General features: G+C 34.1%; 7 non-coding genes across 7 annotated transcripts; all 7 read right to left on the bottom strand.

Annotated features, from left to right (window-relative positions):
• Window positions 1-966: 966 nt before the first annotated feature.
• Window positions 967-1,038, bottom strand: Trnaa-ugc (transfer RNA alanine (anticodon UGC)). The gene has a single exon. It is a non-coding gene; the product is annotated as a tRNA-Ala (tRNA).
• A 1,480-nt stretch (window positions 1,039-2,518) lies between these two features.
• Trnaa-ugc (transfer RNA alanine (anticodon UGC)) lies at window positions 2,519-2,590 on the bottom strand. The gene has a single exon. It is a non-coding gene; the product is annotated as a tRNA-Ala (tRNA).
• Window positions 2,591-3,740: 1,150 nt separating this feature from the next.
• Trnaa-ugc (transfer RNA alanine (anticodon UGC)) lies at window positions 3,741-3,812 on the bottom strand. Its single transcript has one exon. It is a non-coding gene; the product is annotated as a tRNA-Ala (tRNA).
• Window positions 3,813-9,506: 5,694 nt separating this feature from the next.
• On the bottom strand, window positions 9,507-9,578 carry Trnaa-ugc (transfer RNA alanine (anticodon UGC)). Its single transcript has one exon. It is a non-coding gene; the product is annotated as a tRNA-Ala (tRNA).
• Window positions 9,579-10,878: 1,300 nt separating this feature from the next.
• Window positions 10,879-10,950, bottom strand: Trnaa-ugc (transfer RNA alanine (anticodon UGC)). The gene has a single exon. It is a non-coding gene; the product is annotated as a tRNA-Ala (tRNA).
• A 612-nt stretch (window positions 10,951-11,562) lies between these two features.
• On the bottom strand, window positions 11,563-11,634 carry Trnaa-ugc (transfer RNA alanine (anticodon UGC)). Its single transcript has one exon. It is a non-coding gene; the product is annotated as a tRNA-Ala (tRNA).
• Window positions 11,635-13,362: 1,728 nt separating this feature from the next.
• On the bottom strand, window positions 13,363-13,434 carry Trnaa-ugc (transfer RNA alanine (anticodon UGC)). The gene has a single exon. It is a non-coding gene; the product is annotated as a tRNA-Ala (tRNA).
• Window positions 13,435-14,844: the final 1,410 nt, after the last annotated feature.

Here is a 14,844-nt window from a genome sequence, read left to right on the forward strand (position 1 = left end):
TTGTTATTACTTTCTTCAATTTTCTCGTATGGTCAAAAATATCATATAAAATATAAAAGTATATATTTTTGGAAAGGAAATGATAAAAGGAATCAAACAACTGTATCTTCAACATTCGGGAAAATATCCCCTTTTTGAAATGGTTAAAAAACTGGACTTTCAACCCTAAATTCTGAACCATGACGCTCACAAAAATTACATATTTTTAATCTAGAAACATTAATTCATGTTACTACTTTTTTTAAAATTTTAAATTAGGCCCTTAAATTTCTTTTACGGCTAAAAATATCACAAAATTCAATGTACGTTCGTATACTTGTGTTTATTACTTTAAAAGGTATAGAGAAAATAAAGTCAAACAATTTCCCGCCAAATGCGGCGACCCTGCGTTCACTCTTAAAAATAGATTAACAATTTAAATTGCGATGTCTACTAAAAAAAAAAAAAAAATAAATAAAAAAATCATATTCTATTTGGTATCTTAATAATGCTTTGTATGTGATCGAAAATTAGGCCCCTAAAAATATCAACACCAGTTTAACAATGTTTAAATTATTTAAATCGAACTTTCTTGCCAGTTAGAACTAACTAAAGGATTAGGATTTAGCTACTAGTAGGCCTATATGTTTCATTTGGCAAAACAAGATAAAAAATTGTAATTAAAAAAATAGTGGTGTATTTATCTGGAATTAGCAGTTTTAAATAAAATTTTTATATTTTGGATTAGAGAATTATGAAAAATAGTATGCCAATTTGGTTTGTTCGTTAGTCTCCAATATGAACACGATAAGCAGAGATGTACAATGAATGGAGAATAGGGAAGAAGGAAAAGGGATATGGAACATTTGAAACACAGGCCCTACCAGAAAAAAAAAGAAAATTAATTCAATTTTATAGTCTTTATTCCAAATTAGAGGACATGTATATAATTGCCTTTTCTATACAACAATGACAACCAAAAATTTATGGAGCTGCCGGGGATTGAACCCGGGGACTCACACATGCAAAGCGTGCGCTCTACCACTGAGCTACAGCCCCAACGTTTCGCAATCACTGATTATACGTAGTCTTGATATGCAGGCTTGCGTTTGGCGGGAAATTGTGTGACTTTATTTTTTACTATATCTTTTAAAGTAACAAAGATAAGTAAAAAAGTTATACATTTTTGGAAAGGGAATGATACAAGGAATCTTCAAAATTGGGAAAAATACCAATTTTTTTTTTAATTAAGGAATTTTTTCAACTAACTGTTTAGGATTCAAAATAATAAAAAAATATATATCTTTTATTTAATCCAGAGACAATATTCTTGTTACTACTTTCTCAATTGTTTAAAGAATATGTCCAGGAATTTGTTTAGGGCCCAAAATGTCATAAAACTTTGTAAATAGTAAAAAATTAATAACAATGCACATTTTGACCTATTTGGGCCTATAATGTTGAAAAATATACACAAGTTTGAAAAACGAATAACTAGATTGTGGACTCTACCCACAATATGGGATTCGGAAATATAAGCGGAGCTAGCTATTATGGTCCGAACATTTTGGCCGGAAAATCTAGTTTTTTGAATGAGTTTCTCAAATTTCGAAGATAATGTTTAATTCCTTTAATAATGTCCTTTTCCAGGATGTACGTTCATATACTTGTCTTTGTTACTTTAAAAGATACAGTGAAAATAAAGTCAAACAATTTCCCGCCAAATGCGTGCACCCTTAAAAATAGTTTAGCAATCATGGCAATTTAAGTTGCGATGTCTAGGCCCTACTAATATTTACAATCTCATTAGATAAAATATCATATTCTATTACTTTGAAATCTTACTAATGCTCTATAATGATAAGAAGAAGAAGATGAAGAAGATAGTAATTTTTAATTTTGATGAAGTTTTCAATAAAATTGCAAATTATATTTGGATTAGAGAATTATGAAATAGTATGCCAATTTGGTTTGTTTGTTAGTCTATTTATGAACATGACAAGCATAGATATACAATGAATGAAGAATGGGGAAGAAAAGGGAAAAGGGAAGTTGAACACTAGTGACGAGATTTAGAAACATAGGTCCTACAAGAAAAAAAAAAGAACAATTAATTCAAAAGACTTCATTCTAAATAAGGGACGCACCATTAGATTCTCAGGGGGGGGCATGGGAGTTTGGGTCAGGCAGATTTTTTTTTTTTTCGCCGCCGAAGGCGGTGGAATTTTTTTTTTTTCGCCTCCAAGAGCACCAATTTTTTTTTTTCGCCGCCTTCGGCGGCGAAGTTATTTTTTTTTCAATTTTAATGTACATTTTTATACAAAGTTGGGTGGGGAATTTTTTTTTTTACTCATCAGTGAGGCAAAAATTTTTTTTTCGTCTCACTAGTGGGCAAAGTTTTTTTTTTTTTCTCACTAGTGGGCAAAGTTTTTTTTTTTTCAAAAAACTCCCATGCCCCCCCTGGAAATCTAATGGTGCGCCCCTAAGAGAACGTGTTTATAATTGCTTACTCTAAACAACGACGACAACCAAAAATTCATGGAGCTGCCGGGGATTGAACCCGGGGCCTCACACATGCAAAGCGTGCGCTCTATCACTGAGCTACAGCCCCAACTGCGTCGACAAAGAGATTTTATGTGGTGTTAGCACACTCGGGTATAGCTTTTGTAGCTTTAGTTCTTGCTTACTTTGTGCATTGTTTCTTTATGTTTTGACTGCACCTTATGTTTGGTAAATGTAAATAAAAGAATGCATGCAGGCTTGCGTTTGGAGGGAAATTTTGTGACTTTATTTTTGTTATTATATATTTTAAAGTAACAAAGACAAGTATTTAAAGAGATATATTTTGGAAAGGGAATGATAAATGGAATTCAACTGTTTCTTAAAAATTGGGGAAAATACACTTGAAAAAAGATTTATCAAGGAATTTTTTCAGCTAAAAATTTTGAACCACACTAAGGATTCAAAATAATAAAAATTACATATGTTTAATCTAGAGACAAAATTCTTGTTACTACTTTCTCAATTATTTAAAAATAGGTCCAGAAATTTGTTTTATGGCCACAAAAATGTCATAAAACTTGGTAAAAAAGAACAACAATGCACATTTTCACCTATTTCGGCACATATTGTTGAAAAATATACATATAGTTTGAAACTAATATTAACTAGATTGTGGACTCTAACCACAATATAGAATTTGGAAATATAAGCTTAGCTAGTTATTGTCGTCGGAACATTTTGGCGGGAATATCTAGTTTTTGAACTTTAAAAAAAAATCAAAAGTTCGAAGAGAATATTGGGCCATGTTAAGTGTATAGGTTATCAAATCTGTTTGAAATTGCAGGTCCGATTGGTGCAAACCCATAGCATGACTGTTCCAGTCCCAGTTACAAATGTATCACGATTTCAATACTGATAACAACATCCGATTAAAATGGAAAACACCTCTGTGTGATAAATTCCTTATTTTTTGATGAAGTCTTCAATAAAAGGTGCTTCTAATCGCAATATTTATATTTGGATCAGAGAACTATACACAACAGTAGGCTACGTCACTTTGGTTTGGTCAATATGAACATCTACATGATGAAGATGTACAATGAATGAAGAATGGGGAAGAAGGAGAAAAAGGGAAATTAGACTTAGAAACATACCAGGGGCCCTGCAAGAAATGAAACAAAAAAGTAATTTTTACTTGCAAATCTTCATTCCAAATATGAGTACACAATTGCTTTGCCTATACGAACAACCAAAATTTATGGAGCTGCCGGGGATTGAACCCGGGGCCTCACACATGCAAAGCGTGCGCTCTACCACTGAGCTACAGCCCCAACGCTGCAGACACGAAGATTATACGTAGTGTTAACATGCAGGCTTGCGTTTGGCGGGAAATTGCTTGACTTATTTTCACTGTATCTTTTTAAGCATTAAGTAACAATGAAAAGTATTGAAAAGTATACATTCTTGGAAAGGAAATGATAAAAAGAATTCAATTGTATGTTCACGATTCGGAAAAATACCCGTTTTGTCAAAAAAGGTTTAAAAGATTTAATAATAAAAATTACATATTTTTAATCCAGAGGCAAAATTGTTGTTACTGCTTTCTCATTTTTTAAACTGCGTCCAGAAATTTGTTTTATGACGAAAAATATCAGTAAACAAATATATAAAATAACAATAATGCAAATTTGGACATTTCATACAAATTTGACAAAAGTAGTAACGAGATCGTGGACTAGACTCTAACAATAATATAGGATTTCGAAATATAAGCGGGACTAGCTATATGGTATTTCGAACGTTTTGGTGGGAAAATCATTTTTTTGGGACTCAAGTTATTTTTCAAAATTTCGGAGATACAGTTGAATTCCTTTTTAGTTTCAGCTTTAATCGTTTCCTTTCCAAAAACACATACTTTGTTCTTAATACTTGTCTTTGTTACTTAAAAAGTTTAGATTTTTTTACCTCTGGTTACATAATGTTTGTGTTCAAAGTATAAGTCAGGTTATAGGTCAGGTGTTAGTATTATGGTTAGGTTCAAGTTGGGGTTTGGTTTAAGATACGTGCTTAGGTTTAGCTTCAGGACTTAGGTTATAGGTTACGGTTGGGTGAGGATTAGGGTTATGCTTAAGGTTAGGTATGGTTAGGATATGTAGGGTTAATAACGACCATTAATGGATTTCGGACTAAATGACCATTCGGACTATTATATATAAACGAGATGTAACCATGGTTATTTTTAGTGCATTTTTTTCCCTTTTCGGCCAGAACTAATATTTGAACAAATATAATTATGTAGAAGGTCTATGTCCAAATACATAATTTTAAATTCTGATCAATTAACTGTTATTTGACTTTTAGCAGAATACTAAAATAAAAAATGGGCTGGTCCATTTCATGAAGACTCGATATTACCCTTGGATTTAACCAAAGATGAGTATCTTTGATCTGAACATCTGGGCCCAAAGAATATTTTAAATGTCTTTGTCGTGCACAGATCGCGTGTGCAAATGGGACAACAAAAATATTGGCACTGAATCGATTTGGGCGATTATTGTTTCAAATAAGGGACAATTTTTCTACCATACAAATAAAAACTGACAATTGCTGAGATATATGTCTCGGGGCTATGGAAGCTTCCAATCAATACGGGTAAAAAATAAACTATTCGTGCCACTCCCACGGTTAACACGTTAACCTGGTTTAAATAAATAGACTCTGCTTGATTCCGTTCCCTATACGCATGCACACTTGGGGAAACGCCAATGTCAAAGTATTACTTGTGACAGAGACTAAGTATGCCTTTCATGCAGGAAATCAGATGAAAAAAGCGCGAATCCGATAGGTTCGTGTAGAAAATGAAGCATACTGCAGTTACTGTCCGTTTTCCTATACACAATACACAGTGCTCTCACCATTGAGCTGTGACCTGTACAAATCGTGCCATGTTAGAAGAATAGGCATTTGTCTAGTTAACGTCAATGTGTGAAAAATAACCGGCCAATATTAAAAGTACTCTCAAAAACTTCTAGCAAATATATTCCTCTAACATGACCTAAAATTACAGCTAGGTTAGATGCTCAGAAACAGTGTTGTAGTCGAGTCCTCATCATCCGAGTCCGAGTCCGAGTCCGAGTCCTTGGTGTCCGAGTCCAAGTCCGAGTCCGAGTCCCTGCCAATTTATGATGTCCGAGTCCGAGTCCGAGTCCGAGTCCTCAATGTTCGAGTCCGAGTCCGAGTCCGAGTCCTTATGTATCAATTTCAAGCCCCGGGGTTTTCACCAATACTTTCAACGTAGACCTATACTTAACCAGAATTTTAGTTCTATATTATTTTCTTGTAAATACATAATTTGCTAGTCCCACCTAGCATGCCTAGTATTGTTTTTGGGCTATGCAATAATTATGCGGAGCCGGGGAGGGATGAAATTGCAAAAAATGCTTATCCCCTCTCGGCCTGCCAAAAATCGCTTGTCCCCCCTCACAAATCTTTGCACCCCCCTTTTGCACATGCCATTAAGTTTTGGGATTCCAATTTACAAACCTTAAATGGTTTAGATTATGGTGGGAGCGCAGCGAGTAGGGAAATTTGCATATACATGGAATATGAGAATATTTCCATGGCATATGTAAACGTTTCCGTACTGTTTTCTATAAGCCTTTTAGAGCGCTTTATTTGAAAGGTGCCCCATAATGCCTAAAATTGCTTGTTCCCCCCCTCTCGGTTTGCCAAAAATGGCTTCCACCCTCCCTTTCGATTTCTTACCCACAATTTTACCTTCCCCCCCATGCTCATAATTTTTGCTCAGCCCCTTGGTAGCATACCTTGGAAACAGAATAGGCCTAATCACAGTAACTTATTAGGTTTGTGTTTTAAAGAGGCAACATGATGCATTATGACAATAAATATATGACGTCAGTACCAAACTTCAAGTGCCAAACAAAGGGGTGTTGGATCTGACTGTAGGCCTAAGCAGTATTATTCCGGGGGTGGGGGTGGTGGTCACTCACATGTGAAGGTGGTACGGGTATGTGCGGTGGTCAAGGGTCCCTTGTCCAGGCTCTCCGGCAGTTCCTATCCTTAAGACCCATGCTCCAGTTCATTGAGCCTAACACTCTGAAAATGGTAGCTCTTTAGCTCAAATTTTGAAACATTTCGAATTTGTTAGCTCCAAAGCCTATAATTTCACCCAATTTTAGTTCACAGACCTTCACAAAAATGTTGAAATTTCAGTTCATCAAGCCCCTATTTTGACCACAAAGTTCGGCACAACACACCCCTACCAAAATTTAACTTGAATGCCCCATCCCAGGGTATTATTATTCATGTACATTCTAGACTTGTGTCTAACAAAGCAGTCATGTCAAAACAAATGATTATGATTAAAATCCATTTAGGCCTATATATAAAGATATAACTGAAAGCAATCTTGCTTTTTAGTTGTACTTTTATTTACAAACTGAATTTATTTGCATGCAAAATTACTTAAATTAATCACATGATGTGATCATTGATCAAGCAAGGAAGTTTACAATGAACGAAAACAGAGCTGGAACGAAAATGAAAGGCCTAAAAAGACCTTTTTTGCTGGACTCGAGGAGGACTCGGAGCCGAGTCCCCGAGTCCTTGGGGTCCGAGTCCGAGTCCGAGTCCGAGTCATTAGCTCCCGAGTCCAAGTCCGAGTCCGAGTCCTTGAAAAAAGGACTCGAGTCCGGACTCGAGTCCGAGTCCGAGTCCCGAGTCCTCCAACACTGCTCAGAAATATTCGTACTTTGGTAAAATAGTGAGTGAGGGCAAGACATAGCTAGCCAACGTCCCGTGTTAATTGAATGGGGATTTGACCGAAAATTTTGGTAAACGGACTGCTCACTTCTGAAGAATGCCACACGAAAACGGTACAAGCTACATTTAAAGTACTCTCTGTTCGATCATCATGATGAGTTTCTTACATAGTATGCCGAAATTGGGTACTGTAGGTGGTTGACAAAGGGTCGTACTTCGCTGATGAGTAAGTGACAGTGAACATGAAATTCAGCGCCCATAACCCAAGTTAGTAGCTAGTTAGTGGAGGCCGTCACGGGACTGATTATTGATTATTGAAGTGCCTTATTAATAGATACGCACCATTTAGGGCAAGAAAATAACCCGGGACACTTTTGGAGACATCATCATCATCATCATCATCATCATCTTCATCATCATCATCATCATCATCATCATCATCATCATCATCATCACTTTCTACATTTTTTCTAAACAACATACTGTTTTAATAAGATTTTTTTCTTAAAATGCATTTAACTATAATTATTGTTTAGAGCGTGGTGAAATAAAACATCACGATTTTCATCACAAAACAAATATAATGCATAAGAAATCGTTTGTTATAGAGCGTGATGATGAAATAAAACATCACGGTTTTCATCACGAAACAAAGTAATACATAAGAAATCAATTTTTCGTGAGTGATGAAATAAAACATCATGATTTTCATCACGAAACAAAGTAATACATAAGAAATCGTTTGTTTAAGAGCGTGATGAAATAAAACATCATGATTTTCATCACAAAACAAAGTAATAGGCCTACAAAAGAAATACTTTTTTCGAGAGTGATTAAATAAAACATCACGATTTTCATCACGGAACAAAGTAATACATAAGACATCGTTTGTTTGATTGCAATCAACCGCGACAGTTCGTCTCACACACATAACAATGCACTGCGATCAAATAGGTTGATGACAACATTTGATTGAATGGACTGCACTGCGACATGATTACGGTGCACCGGTTCAAATCCTTTGTTTGGAGCCAATCAATAATTTCACGTACAGCCTCTATGCAAATTAGAGTTTACACACGCTGCAGCTGGGGTAATCGACCGAAGCTGGTTGTCGTTAGTGATCGAATGCATAAGCTTATTTGCTTTACTGAATCGATTTACTGGATTAATATCCTGTTAACTGGGTTTAATGCCACAAAGGTCGAATCGGGCTTGCCATGGACCATAAGTGCATCATGGTAGGGTCTAACCATATCAAAGATTGTCAGAACCACTTAGATGCGATTTACTATCAATCCGTATTTTGTGGGATATCATGGTATATAACACGATATGGAGACTTGACAAGATTACCCGTGCAATAGGAGCCGAATTTCCATGTCTTTCTTCTAAACTAATCTTACACCGACAGATAAGGCATCAACATCCGTCATCGCGCTCGCAATAAAACTTGATGAAACCGTGATCAATACTGTGACTTGTATTGGGCCCAATTTCATTACAATGCATTGGCCTTCCATCATTCTGTACTTGTGTGATTATTCTTGTCAGTCAATCCAATTACATTGAAATCGCACTTTATATGGCGGCGGGAATTAATGATTTTGAATTTGAAACACCGGCTGTTGGTTCAACCCAAATAGTTGTAAATGAGAAACATTTAGCGACATCGCAACAGGTTTGAATAGATTTCGAATGCCGATATTTTGGCATATTTCATATAACATGTATAAGTAGGCATAAATGAAACTCGAGAGTGACTCGTCCTTCGCAGGAAGTCACCTACCTGCCCCGTGTATACATAGAACCAAATCTACATGAAATATCGCGTCATAAGGGCGTGGTTGTTCCAGCCCAAGTTACAAGTTAAAATGGGAAAATATATCACCATGACATATCTATTTATTAATTCCTTTAAAGTTTGCAATAAAAAGTGTTTTCAATTGCAATTTATATTTAGATTAGAGAATTATGAAAAATTGTTTGTTAGTCTGCAATATGAATATGACACGCATTGATGTACAATGATGAAGAATGGACATGATGGAAAAGAAGAAGAAAAAGGGGGAGAAAAGGGTGAGTGGAACAAAAAGTGAGAAGATTTAGAGACGTAGACACTATAAGAAAAAAGTAATTAACTCAAAAGTCTTTATTCCAAATAGGATGAAGTGTTATGTTGTTGCTTAGTCTATAATGTCTATGCGAAGATGACAACCAAAAAAACACACCCAAAAACACAATGGAGCTGCCGGGGATTGAACCCGGGGCCTCACACATGCAAAGCGTGCGCTCTACCACTGAGCTACAACCCCAAGGTCGTGCTTTTTGGCTGGGAATTGAATGACTTTATTTTTACTATTTCTTTTAAAGTAACAAAGTCGAGTATAATAGTATATATTTTTGGGAAGAAAATGATGAAAGGACTGAATTCAACTGTATTTTCAAAATTTTGAAAAAACAACAAAGTCTTGTTATTACTTTCTTCAATTTTCTCGTATGGTCAAAAATATCATATAAAATATAAAAGTATATATTTTTGGAAAGGAAATGATAAAAGGAATCCAACAACTGTATCTTCAACATTCGGGAAAAATATCCCCTTTTGAAATGGTTAAAAAACTGGACTTTTAACCCTAAATTCTGAACCATCACGCTCACATTTCAATAATAAAAATTACATATTTTTAATCTAGAAACATTAATTCATGTTACTACTTTCTCTTTTTAAAAATTTAAATTAGGCCCTTAAATTTCTTTTACGGCTAAAAATATCACAAAATTCAATGTACGTTTGTATACTTGTGTTTATTACTTTATAGTATAGCGAAAATAAAGTCAAACAATTTCCCGCCAAATGCGGCGACCCTGCGTTCACTCTTAAAAATAGATTAACAATTTAAATTGCGATGTCTACTATATAAATTAAAAAAATAAATAAATAAAAATAATCATATTCTATTACTTTGGTATCTTAATAATGCTTTGTATGTGATCGAAAATGAGGCCCCTAAATATATCAACACCAGTTTAACAATGTTTAAATTATTTAAATCGAACTTTCTTGCCAGTTAGAACTAAGGGACCGTTCACAAACACTTGTTAGGGGGCTGATGCATTCAACCCCATAGAAAAGCAGGCTCAATTTTCCCAGGAAAATTTGTGGTCATTTTTTCAGGAGGGTCAAAACATTTAAGGCCCCCCTTTTTTCCATCAGGCACCCCTAACAAGTGTCTGTGAACGGTCCCTAAAGGATTAGGATTTAGCTATATGTTTCATTTGGCAAAACAAGATAATAAATTAAAAATAGTGCTATATTTATCTGGAATTAGCAGTTGACATTTTTCAATAAAATATTTATATTTTGGATTAGAGAATTATGGAAAATAGTATGCCAATTAGATTTGTTTGTTAGTCTCCAATATGAACATGATAAGGAGATATGTGCAATGAATGGAGAATAGGGAAGAAGGAAAAGGGAAATGGAACAATGACGAAATTTCGAAACACAGGCCCTACCAGAAAAAAAGGAAAATTAATTCAAAAGTCTTTATGCCAAATAAGAGGACGTGAATATAATTACTTTTCTATGCAACAATGACAACCAAAATTTTATGGAGCTGCCGGGGATTGAACCCGGGGCCTCACACATGCAAAGCGTGCGCTCTACCACTGAGCTACAACCCCAACGTTGTGCAACTACTGATTATCCGTAGTGTTGACATGCAGGCTTGCGTTTGGCGGGAAATTGTGTGACTTTATTTTTTACTATATGTTTTAAAGTACCAAGGATAAGTATTTAAAGTTATACATTTTTGGAAAGGGAATGATACAAGGAATTTAAATGTTTCTTCAAAATTGGGAAAAATACCGTTTTTTTTGTTTTGTTTTTAAGTTAATTATGGAATTTTTTCAACTACAAATTTTGACATTTTATACTTATAGGATTCACAATAATAAAAAATACATATTTTTCTAATCTAGAGACACAATTCTTGTTACTACTTGTTACTACCATAGCCGCGACGGGGACCCAGCTGAGCTATCTCACCTAAAATGTGAAATGATGCGGCCTTGAAGGGTATTTTAAACTGCATTCTATCACCCGTGTTACACGTAAACAAAAGAATGATGACAATTTACAACACAAAAGAAAAATCGCAAATTATATTTGGATTAGAGAATTAGGAAAAAGTATGCCAATTTGGTTTCTTTCTTAGTAATTTTAAAGTCTTCATTCCAAGAGATCGAGAACGTGCATAATTGCTTTTCTAAACAACGATGACAACCAACATTTTATGGAGCTGCCGGGGATTTAACCCGGGGCCTCACACATGCAAAGCGTGCGCTCTACCACTGAGCTACAGCCCCAACTGCACCGACATAGAGATTTTTACGGGACATTTCAACCTTAACCCGACATTTCAAAATAATACAAATTACATATTTTCAATCTAGAGACAAAATTTTTGTTATTACTTTCTTCAAATTTCTCATATGGTCAAAAATATCATAAATCTTTTATTTTTGCTATTTTTGCTATATCTTTTACATATAAAAGTATATATGGAAAGGAAATGATAAAAGGAATCCAACAACTGTATCTTCAACATTCGGGAAAAATATCCCCTTTTTGAAACTTTCAACCCTAAATTTTGAACCTTCACACTCACATTTCAATACATGTTACTACTTTCTCTTTTTTTAAATTTAAATTAGGCCCTTAAATTTCTTTATGGATAAAAAAAAAAGATCACAAAATTCAATGTACGTTCGTTTACTTGTGTTTATAACTTTAAAAGGTATAGCGAAAATAAAGTCAAACAATTTCCCGCCAAATGCGGCGACCCTGCGTTCACTCTTAAAAATAGATTAACAATTTAAATTTTGATGTCTAATAAATAATAAAAAAATTTAAAAAAAATCATATTCGATTACTTTGGTATCTTAATAATGCTTTGTATGTGATCGAAAGTAGCCCCTAAAAATATCAACACCAGTTTAACAATGTTTAAATTATTTAAATCGAACTTTCTTGCCAGTTAGAACTAACTAGAGGATTAGGATTTAGCTATAAGTTTCATTTGGCAAAACAAAATAATAAATTTTTAATTACAAAAAATAGTGGTGTATTTATCTGGAATTAGCAGTTTTAAATACTAAGTAAAATATTTATATTTTGAATTAGAGAATTAGGAAAAATAGTATGCCAATTTTGTTTGATAGTCTCCAATATGAACATGATAAGCAGAGATGTACAATGAATGGAGAATAGGGAAGAAGGAAAAGGGAGGTGGAACAATGATGGTGATATTTCGAAACACAAGCCTTACCAGAAAAAAAAGGAAAATTAATTCAAAAGTCTTTATGCCAAATAAGAGGACGCGAATTTAATTACTTTTTCTATACAACAATGACAACCAAAAATTTATGGAGCACATGCAAAGCGTGCGCTCTACCACTGAGCTACAGCCCCAACGTTGCGCAATTACTGATTATCCGTAGTGTTTGACATGCAGGCTTGCGTTTGGCGGGAAATTGTGTGACTTTATTTTTTACTACAGTATATCTTTTAAAGTAACAAGGATAAGTATTTAAAGTTATACATTTTTGGAAAGGGAATGATACAAGGAATTTAAATGTTTCTTCAAAATTGGGAAAAATACCGGTTGTTTTTGTTTTGTTTTTAAGTTAATTAAAAATTTTGACCATTCTTAGGCATTTTATACTTATAGGATTCACAATAATAAAAAATACATATTTTTCTAATCTAGAGACAAAATTCTTGTTACTACTTGTTACTACCATAGCCGCGACGGGGACCCAGCTATCTCACCTAAAATGTGAAATGATGCGGCCTTGAAGGGTATTTTAAACTGCATTCTATCACCCGTGTTACACGTAAACAAAAGAATGATGACAATTTACAACACAAAAGAAAAATCGCAAATTATATTTGGATTAGAAAATTAGGAAAAAGTATGCCAATTTGGTTTCTTTGTTAGGCTAATTATCGTTAGGATAATTAATTTTAAAGTCTTCATTCCAAGAGAACGTGCATAATTGCTTTTCTAAACAACGATGACAACCAAAATTTTATGGAGCTGCCGGGGATTGAACCCGGGGCCTCACACATGCAAAGCGTGCGCTCTACCACTGAGCTACAGCCCCAACTGCACCGACATCATGGACATAGAGATTTTACGGGACATTTCAACCCGACATTTCAAAATAATACAAATTACATATTTTCAATCTAGAGACAAAATTGTTGTTATTACTTTCTTCAAATTTCTCATATGGTCAAAAATATCATAAATCTTTTATTTTTGCTATTTTTTCTATATCTTTTACATATAAAAGTATATATTTATGGAAAGGAAATGATAAAAGGAATCCAACAACTGTATCGTCACATTCGGGAAAAATATCCCCTTTTTGAAACTTTCAACCCTAAATTTTGAACCTTCACACTCACATTTCAATACCTGTTACTACTTTCTCTTTTTTAAATTTAAATGTACGTTCGTTTACTTGTGTTTATAACTTTAAAAGGTATAGCGAAAATAAAGTCAAACAATTTCAAAGGAAGTTCCGAATCGCTGGTTCGAATCCCAACGAAGCCTGTGGAAACTTTATTTTTCTTCAAAATTCATGATCGCATTCCGAAATGAGTCACTTGTCGGTAAATCATGTATCGTATCCTTAAAAATAGATTAACAATTTAAATTATGATGTCTACTAAATAATACAAAAATAAATAAAAAATCATATTCTATTACTTTGGTATCTTTATCTGTTATTTTGGAGAATTTTTTAAAAATGTTTGCCACGGTCAAAAAATGGATTTCCTTTAAACTTTCATATTTGATGCACCTTGACCTGAAACAAACACACATGAAATAAATTTGGGAAAATATCCCCGTTGCCATGGTAACAGCCAAATTTTCATTTTAGGCCTATTTTCACAATTTTTGCATTTTTCAGCAGTCAATTTGTCAAGTTTTGAAGCCAGTGTTACAAATATACACAATATATATATACTGTTTTCTTTATAAGGTATGAACAGGTCACACCTTAGATGCCGCATTGAAAGTATAAAAATAATCACCAGATGTCAGGGTGGGTTATACCATTTATTTGAAATAGGGTGTTTTTCAATTTTTCAAAGTATGAAAATATACCAACTTTGTATAGCTCATAAACCATATGGTAGTGCTCCGATTTCAACATCGACCACAGCATGTTGAGATGATACATTGGTCTTATGAAAAAGTTACATTTGAGCTTGGGAAAAACACATCTGTATATACAGTGTTGCCAGACATTTTCCTATTTTTCGAAATTCAACACAAATCTCACCTTAAGTTAAATGATGTGAAAATGAAACATCATCATTTCAAGGAACATTTATTAGAAAGAGAGTTTTTATTCATATCAAATTTGATCAGTTATAATGGTCAGTGTTGTTCTAAACCACATGGGTGTTGCCAGAATTGGGGTTTTATTGAGATTTGTGGATATTTTCAACTTTTTAAAAGTTATAAAAATACTAAAATGCATTTCTATAATAAAGAAAGA

The sequence above is a fragment of the Amphiura filiformis genome, chromosome 1, assembly GCF_039555335.1.
Source record: "Amphiura filiformis chromosome 1, Afil_fr2py, whole genome shotgun sequence".
Lineage (NCBI taxonomy): Eukaryota > Metazoa > Echinodermata > Ophiuroidea > Amphilepidida > Amphiuridae > Amphiura > Amphiura filiformis.